At 42.6% G+C, this 8,087-nt stretch overlaps 1 pseudogene; it reads left to right on the forward strand.

Annotated features, from left to right (window-relative positions):
* Positions 1–8,087, forward strand: part of LOC101649662 — a 25,899-nt pseudogene that overhangs the window by 1,563 nt on the left and 16,249 nt on the right.

The following is an 8,087-nucleotide window of genomic DNA, read 5'->3' on the forward strand; positions in this document are numbered from 1 at the left end:
CCCAGTACCAGAGATGTCTTAAAGGGACCTCAACTTACAGCGACACAGTCCACAGGCTAGGCGTCTCACAGGTAGTATAGCCTTTAAATTGAGGCATAGAACAAGCAAGGCAGCCGCACACTGGTCCGATGATCAAAGAGCGAGAGACAAGAAAGGCGAGGTTCACCAAGCCATTTATCTCTCTGCCCTTCAGTTAATCTCACTTGTATTTATCAGCCAGGCTGGCACAATAAACTATCTCACTTACTATTAGGAATATGCAAGAATCAAATCGACTACATCTCTACAAAGTCATTGGAGATGCTCAATATCATCAGTTAAAACAAGCCAGTGTGTAACTGTGGAACAGACATCAATTGCTCATATGAAAATTCAGGATACCGAGCAAGAAAATTAAAATAAGTTCAAAATATGTCTTTGAGTATATCCCACCTGAATTTGGAAACCATCTCAAGGATAGATTTGACATATTGCACACTAATTATCCAAGACCACAGGAATTGTGGACTGCCATCATACATGAAGAAAACAAAAACATATTTAAAAGATAGAAATAAGGTCAGGAGAGACAAACTGAGACCTTTAAATTATAATGTTGTTGAGGAATATTGAATATAGTATAGACTGCCAGAAGAATGGGGAAATTTTTTTGGAAGAAATAAAGCTAAATTGTTTCTTGGAGGCAACTGCAGTAGAGATTTATCCTTTGTACTTGGAATATATTCCCTTGAGGGACAATGCTGGAGAAGACACCATGCTTAGTAAAGCAGGAGGGGTGGGGGGGAGGCGGGGTGGGGGAGGTTGGCAAAAAAGTGAAGGCTTTCAACAGGACGGATTGACACAGTCACTGGAGCAATGGACTCAAACATAATAACAATGAAAAGGATGAAACAGGACCAGGCAGTGTTTTATTCAATTGGGCATCAGGTCACACTGAGTAATACCCTACTCAATGGCACCAGATGACAGAACATACAGTTCTTATACCATCCATCTATCACTTTGTTGTATGGTGTTGGCTTAAATGTTACTACAATGCTGTATACTGTCATCAGTATTGCAAACACGCACAGTATTATTTATAATGGGAATGTTTCGGCCAACCTTCCAGATTAAGGCAGTCTAGAAAGAAAAGGTTGGCATTCTTCTTCCAAAAAGAAGCTAGTGAATGCTTCATAGGTCACAAAGGAATATTGTGCAACATAATTAGGAAGAGGAACCTTCTAATTAGGAATAACAAAATTCACAATAGCCTCAGCAAAGAACTCAAGCACCAGCGATAAGAGAGTAACTTGGGTCCAGGGAAGGTTTTTTCTCTGCTCCATATGGGGTCACCAGGAGTCACTGCTGGTTTGATAGGAGACAGAAGGCATTGCTGCAAGATAACACATGTATACTGAGAATTTAGATGTACCATTCTAAGGATGAGCATTCATTTGCTCATCCATTCACTTATTCAAAAGCATACTTTTATCTCATACTCATGAGTATCTAATCAAACTTGGAAAATAGAGAACATGGAGCAAATAATGAGATAATATATGTAAAAATTCTTTCACAAGCACAAAATGCCATAGAAATACAAAAGAAGATAATGATGCAATCAAAACCTATTGTAAATGTGTTTTTTTTTAAATAAAGGGAAATTGTCTGTCTACAAAGAATGGAAAAGGAATCATTTATTATAATTTTTCTAGATTTTCAAATAGTTGTGAAAACTTCTGTAGCAAGTCATCAGTCAACATTAAGGGGAAAGTTGTGTTTGAATGAGAAACTGGAAGAGAAAACCTATTTCTTAGAATAGGCAAACATTACTTAGAATCATTTAATAATTTGATGTATCACCAGAAGAGATAAGCAATCTTTCTGTTTACACACACATACTATCCACTCCTAGTCAACTAGACAACAAGCTTAATGGCCTTGCTAGATCTCATGAAAAAGTAACGTGAAAATTGTGTAAGAAGCCTAACCATTAGAAATAAAAGGGATTGTTCAAGAAGAAAATGATCAAACAACGGTCTTGAGAGAATGGAGTCCAGAGAAAATAGAAATGGATCTGTCATGACACTATTGTCCTTGCCTGTGCGTGAACTTGGTCACTACAGTTCATCTCTTCGTTTGAGTTATGGGCATTGTTGCTTTGATCGTTGTTGTCAAAATGTTTTAAAATAGTCCTCCGCCCCGCGCTCGCCTCCCGCGCAGCCACCAACGGGCCAGCAGGCGGGCGGGCGCCGGGAGCGGGGAGGTGGGTGCGTGCGGGTGGCGCTCTCCGCAGGTCCCTATGTGTTTCGTTCCAAGAGCCTTGCCCTTCAAGCCCAGAAGAAGATTCTGAGCAAATTAGCTTGCAAGCGTGTGGCCAACATGCTGATTGACGACACCAGCAGAGGGATCTTTGATGAGCTCTACAAAGTCACCAAAGAGCACACCCGCAACAAGAAGGAAGCCCACAAGATCATGAAAGACTTAATCGAGGTGGCGATCAAAATCGGGATCCTCTACCGAAACCACCAGTTCAGCCCGGAGGAGGTGGTGCTGAACCAGACCGCCATGACCATGGTCAGCTTCTATGAGGTGGGCTATACCATTGATAAGAACGTGCTCTCCACGCTTCTGCACAAATGCAAGGACCTGGTTCACAAACCAGTGCAGGGACACCTGACGCCCAGGACCCATGGGCGTATCAACCACGTCTTCAATCACTTTCCTCTTCACCCTTTATCGCCTGGATGGGGACTCTAGGCCCAGCCTCAAGAGGATTTGCGAGGGGATCAATAATTTAATAGACAGTGGCGATACTGGGAGGGTAGAGGGAGAGTGGGTTGGGAGGAGGGAACCGAGTACAAGGAACTATATGTGACCTCCTCCCTGGGGGACGGACAACAGAAAAGTGGGTGAAGAGAGACGTCAGACAAGGCAAGATATGACAAAATAATAATTTATAAATGATCAAGGGCTCATGAGGGAGGGGGGAGCGGGGAGGGAGGGGAAAAATTAGGACCTAATGCCAGGGGCTTAAGTGGAGAGGAAATGTTTTGAGAACGAGGAGGGCAATGAAGGTACAAATGCTATTTACACAATTGATGTATGTATGGATTGTGATGAGTTGTATGAGCCCCTAATAAAATGATTTAAAATAATAATAATAATAATAATTTAATAGACGAGAAAGTCCTGTGGATGCCTCCCAACCCCACCACAACCCCCCTGGACTTGGCTGCTTGCAAGTTGCAGAGCAGCATCCTCTGTGGTTTGAGTGGGAGTCAAGATACAACAAGAAACCCTTGTGGAAGATGCCGATGTTCTGTTCTGTGCATCCCTCTGAGGCTGAGCTGTGAGCAGGTGTGTATGTCCCTTGAGCTCCCTGAGGATGTCTGTGGTTCGCATCCTCTGTATTTGCAAGCTCCATGGACGCTTCATCTACTCTGAGCACAAAGGCTGCTCTGCACACCCTGAAGTCAGTCCACCAGCTCAGCCCACGCAGTGGGAGGATCTCTGGACCCGTAGTCAAGACCTCCACCAGTGACAACCCTATCCTCTGGACCCTGGAACCGAGATGCCTGCCCACCCCACCCACTCCCACATACACACCTCCCAAGGCTGTTGTGAGGAGCAGATGAGATTGTGTGTACTCATGCCTTTCAAAATTCTTATACTATGTTCTCTTCTGAGTGTGAGAGGGCGAAACCTAGCTCTTGGCTACCACACAGCAGAGAGGAAAAGAACAGTAGTATCCGATGAGCTTGGCTTGCCTTCCGTCTCTGAATGTTCTATTTCAAACAAAATCAAATGAATCATCCCCAGGGGTAGAAAAGTTGCAAACTGGGAAGATGTTTTTCAAGAACCAACCCCCTCCCCTTCTTTGTGGGTCTTAGAGGTACAGGATTATGATTCTGCTGAGGGAGGCTTCCCATAGGGACACCAGGGGATGGAGGAGAGCGTGTTGCCTATAACACAGAAGCAGAAAAGCCTCGTGCCTGAGGCAAGACACACACACACACACACACACACACACACACACACACACACACGCACACTCCGTCTCAGAGGCACTGTGCACAAGGCCAGGAAACACTAGAGAATCAGGCAGAATGAACCCCTACCCATTGCCCTTGACCTTTCTTGGTTGTTTTGTACTGTCTCCTCTGGTTTGTTAATAAATTAGAATGACCCTTCAAAAATGTTTTAAAATAGGTTTAATATGCCATTGAAATCAAGGCTATTCAAATCAAGGTGAACTAAAAAAGAATGGAATACAGAGGAGTCATGTCCATCTTGATAGTAAAACCAGTTGCGGTTTTTTTTTAATCATTTATTGGGAGCTCTTACAGCTCTTATCACAATTCATAAATACATCCATGGTGTCAAGCACATTTGTACATATGTTGCCATCATAATTTTCAAAACATTTTCTTTGTACTTGAGCCCTTGGTATCAGCTCATTCCCTCCCTCCCTCACCACTACCTCCCTCCCTCATGAACCCTTGATAATGTATTTTTTTTTTCATGTCTTACATTGACTGATGTCTCCCTTCACCCACTTTTCTGTTGTTTGTCCCCTGGGAAGGGGTTATATGAAGATCATTGTGATTGGTTCCTCCTTTCTCTCCCCACCTTCTCCTTCACTTTCTGGTATCACTACTCTCATTATTGGTCCTGAGGGGTTTATCTGTTCTGGACTACCTGTGTTGCGAGCTCTTATCTGTACCCATGTACATGCTCTGGTCTAGTTGGATTTGTTATGCACAATTAGGTTCATGTTAGCAGGGGGAAGGGGGGAATTAAAGAACTATAGGAAAGTTGCATGTCCCATTGGTTCCATACTGCACCCTGACTGGCTTGTCTCTTCCTTACGACCCTTCTGTAAGGGGATAACCAATTGTCTACAGATGGGCTTTGGCTCTCCACTCCATGCTCCCTCTCATTCACATTGATATGATTTTGTTTTGGGTCTTTGATGCCTGATACCTGATCCCATCGACAACTCATGATCACACAGGCTGGCATGCTTCTTCCATGTACACTTTATTGCTTCTCAGCAAGATGGCTGCTTGTTTATCTTCAAGTCTTTAAGACCCCAGATGCTTTATCTTTTGATAGCTGGGCACCATCAGCTTTCTTCACCACATTTGTTTATGCACCCATTTGCCTTCAGTGATTGTGTCAGGGAAGGTGACCATCCCAGAATGCCAAGTTATTAGAACAAAGAATTCTTGCATTGAGGGAGTACTTGAGTAGAGGCCCAATGTCCATCTTCTACCTTAGTGCTTAACATATAAATACATGTACATCTATTTATTTCCCTATCATTATATATAAATATATTTACATATGTATATGCCTGCATTTAGACCACTATAAATGTCTCTAATTCCTTTTACTTTCCTCTTGTCCCTCTATCATGTTCAGCCTTCATTTGGATTTTAGTAATTCCTCTCACTTTCATTGCCCCACCAGGCATCCTATGCCTTCCTCACCATCGATTTTAGATCACTTGTTGTTCCCTTGTCCCTGGGTTGTTGACACCCCACTTCCTTTCCCCCACTTTCCCCTGTCCTCTGTCCCCCTGGAGCACTCGGTCCTGCTGGTTTCTCCTCCTTATTGTTTATCCCACCTATCTTATCTAGATAAACATGCAGTGACAATAATAAGCACAAAAACAAGACAAAGCAAAAGAAAATAAAGAAACAAAATTCCAAAACAACAACAACAAAACCAATGACATAAAAAGAAAAGTCTAGAAATAGTTCCAGATCTGTTTGTTGACTTTTAGGAGTTTTTTCCAATTGAATCTGATGGGGTGCCATGCCCTGGCCTCAAAGTCTATTTTTGGTATTCCCTGGGGACTTCATTGCTTTGCACCCCTTGCTGCACTATTGCATGCCCTTAGTGTTTGGGCCCTCTGTGATGGGGTCAGATCAGGCACAATTCCCACACTGTGTTTCCAGTGTTGTCCCCAGTAGTGCTATAGGGCAGTGAGGGATGTTGTGTCTGTGTCTCGTGGTGGGGCCAGCCCTATGGTCCTCTATGTGCACTAGCTGATCTGAGCAGAAATATCGTCCTTGGGCCTGGTGGGCCAGGATGTGTTCCACTCCTTGTCCTTCCCTCTTTGCTTGTCTCTGTGTGCTCCACCAGTGGCTGTTAAGTTGACTCTGATTCCTGGTAGGCCCATGTGTTAGTCTGGGTAAACAAGAGAAACAAATCCAAGAAGACTCATATGTATTTAAGAGAGAACTTTATATCAAAGAGTAATTGAATATTAAGAACACATCCCATCCCAGTCCAGATCAAGTCCAATAGTACAATATTAGCCCATATGCCCGATACCAGTCTATAAATTCCTCTTCAAACTCATGCAACACATGCAATGGCACTGAATGCAGGAAAATCACAGGCCAGTAGGTGGAAAGCCTTGTGGATCCCATGGTAGTAGAAGTATCTCAGCACTGGCAGGGGTCTCTATATGACTCCTCCAGCTCCAGGGCTCTAGCATAGTTCCATGTGTCTTGTCAGCAGGAAGGTCCAAATGTCCAAATGAGGTCTTTAAGCTGCAACCTTATTGACAGATGATATAGTTAAAGTTTATTGTGCCAACCTGGCCGATAAATACATGTGGGGTTAATTGAAAGGTGGAGAGATTCATGGCTCGATGAGCCTTGCCTTACTAGTTCTCGGGTCTTTTGCTTTGTGATGGTCGGACTAGGGTGCAGCTGCCTTAGCCAGTTCCCTGTTTTGGCTGGCAAGGCTCACTTCCTACAAGACATCCCTGAGGAAAAGCCACATGGAACTACCCTGATGCAGCCCTGGGTGCTGGAGCAGCCATGTGGAGACCCCTGCCAGCATTGAAATGCTTACACGCTCACTGATTCAGCTTTCCTCCTGCAGTCGGCGTCATAGTATGTGTTTTGTGAGATGAAGGAGGACTTTGTGGATTGGTGTCAGACATATGGGCTAATGTTGGACTTGTGGGCTTGGGCAGCACTGGGTTGGGTTGTTTTCTTGATGTGCACTTAACCTTTATATAAAAGGTTATACATGAGTTTCTGTGGATTTGTTTCTCTAAAGTACCCAGACTAACGCAACAAGCTAGACTCCACCGCTTCACACGTTGACAGGAGATTATGTGTAACTGCCACTGCCCATTTAGGTCCAATTAGAACTGTACTAGACTTCACCACTACACTTATTTATCAAGTTGACATGAAATCATGTAACTACCACACTTGCCTCCACCCAAAGCACCTTAGAAGAAAGCCTGTCAATCCACTTCTGAAAATAATTAGCCAATATTAAATATGAGATAGAAAGAATATGTGAATTATGTAATTCAGAAATATATTTCAACCAAGAATTGAGATGTGTTTTCACCTATTAAAGTATCCTAGGGTTCATTATTTAATCCAACTGTCTTCATTGGTTTACATATATGCATGTTCAGATATTTAAATAATTTTGAATATACATGTATTGCATATGGGGCCTAATTGGTCAAATTAATTGTAGTTCAAAGTCTAACGTTATTATCAATACAAACTCACCAAAGCACTTGGAGTATAATGCCCATATTTAGAGTTCTGAAATTCTAGTTAGTACAAAAGAGTTCATTCTATTCACAGGGATCCAACTGATGATTAAGATATTATGACATAAACACTTTTAATGGAAGTAGAAAGTAAAATTTTGCCAAAGAGCATCCAACAATGATTGCAGCAGTACCTTGAAATGGGAATGCCAGAAGTTCAGGCTGGATTCAGAAGAGGATATGGAACAAGGGATATCATTGGTAAAGACTGATGCATCTTGACTCAAAGCAGGTATTACCAGAAAGATTTTTTTTTACTTGTGTTTCACTGAATATGCAAAGGCATTCAACTGTGTGGTCCATAATAAACTATGTATAACCTTGAGAAGAATGGGAATTCAAGAAAACTTCATTGGGTTCATTTTGAACTTATACATAGATCATGAGGCAGTGTGTGAACAAAATAAGGGAATAGTACATGGTTTAAAATTGGGAAAGGTGTGCATAAGGGTGGAATCCTCTCACCGTTCTTTTTTTTAAATATAAATCATTTTATTGGGGGGGG

Source organism: Echinops telfairi, unplaced genomic scaffold, assembly GCF_000313985.2.
Source record: "Echinops telfairi isolate 266 unplaced genomic scaffold, ASM31398v2 ScPeMD7_1;HRSCAF=3_0, whole genome shotgun sequence".
In the NCBI taxonomy this organism is placed as follows: domain Eukaryota; kingdom Metazoa; phylum Chordata; class Mammalia; order Afrosoricida; family Tenrecidae; genus Echinops; species Echinops telfairi.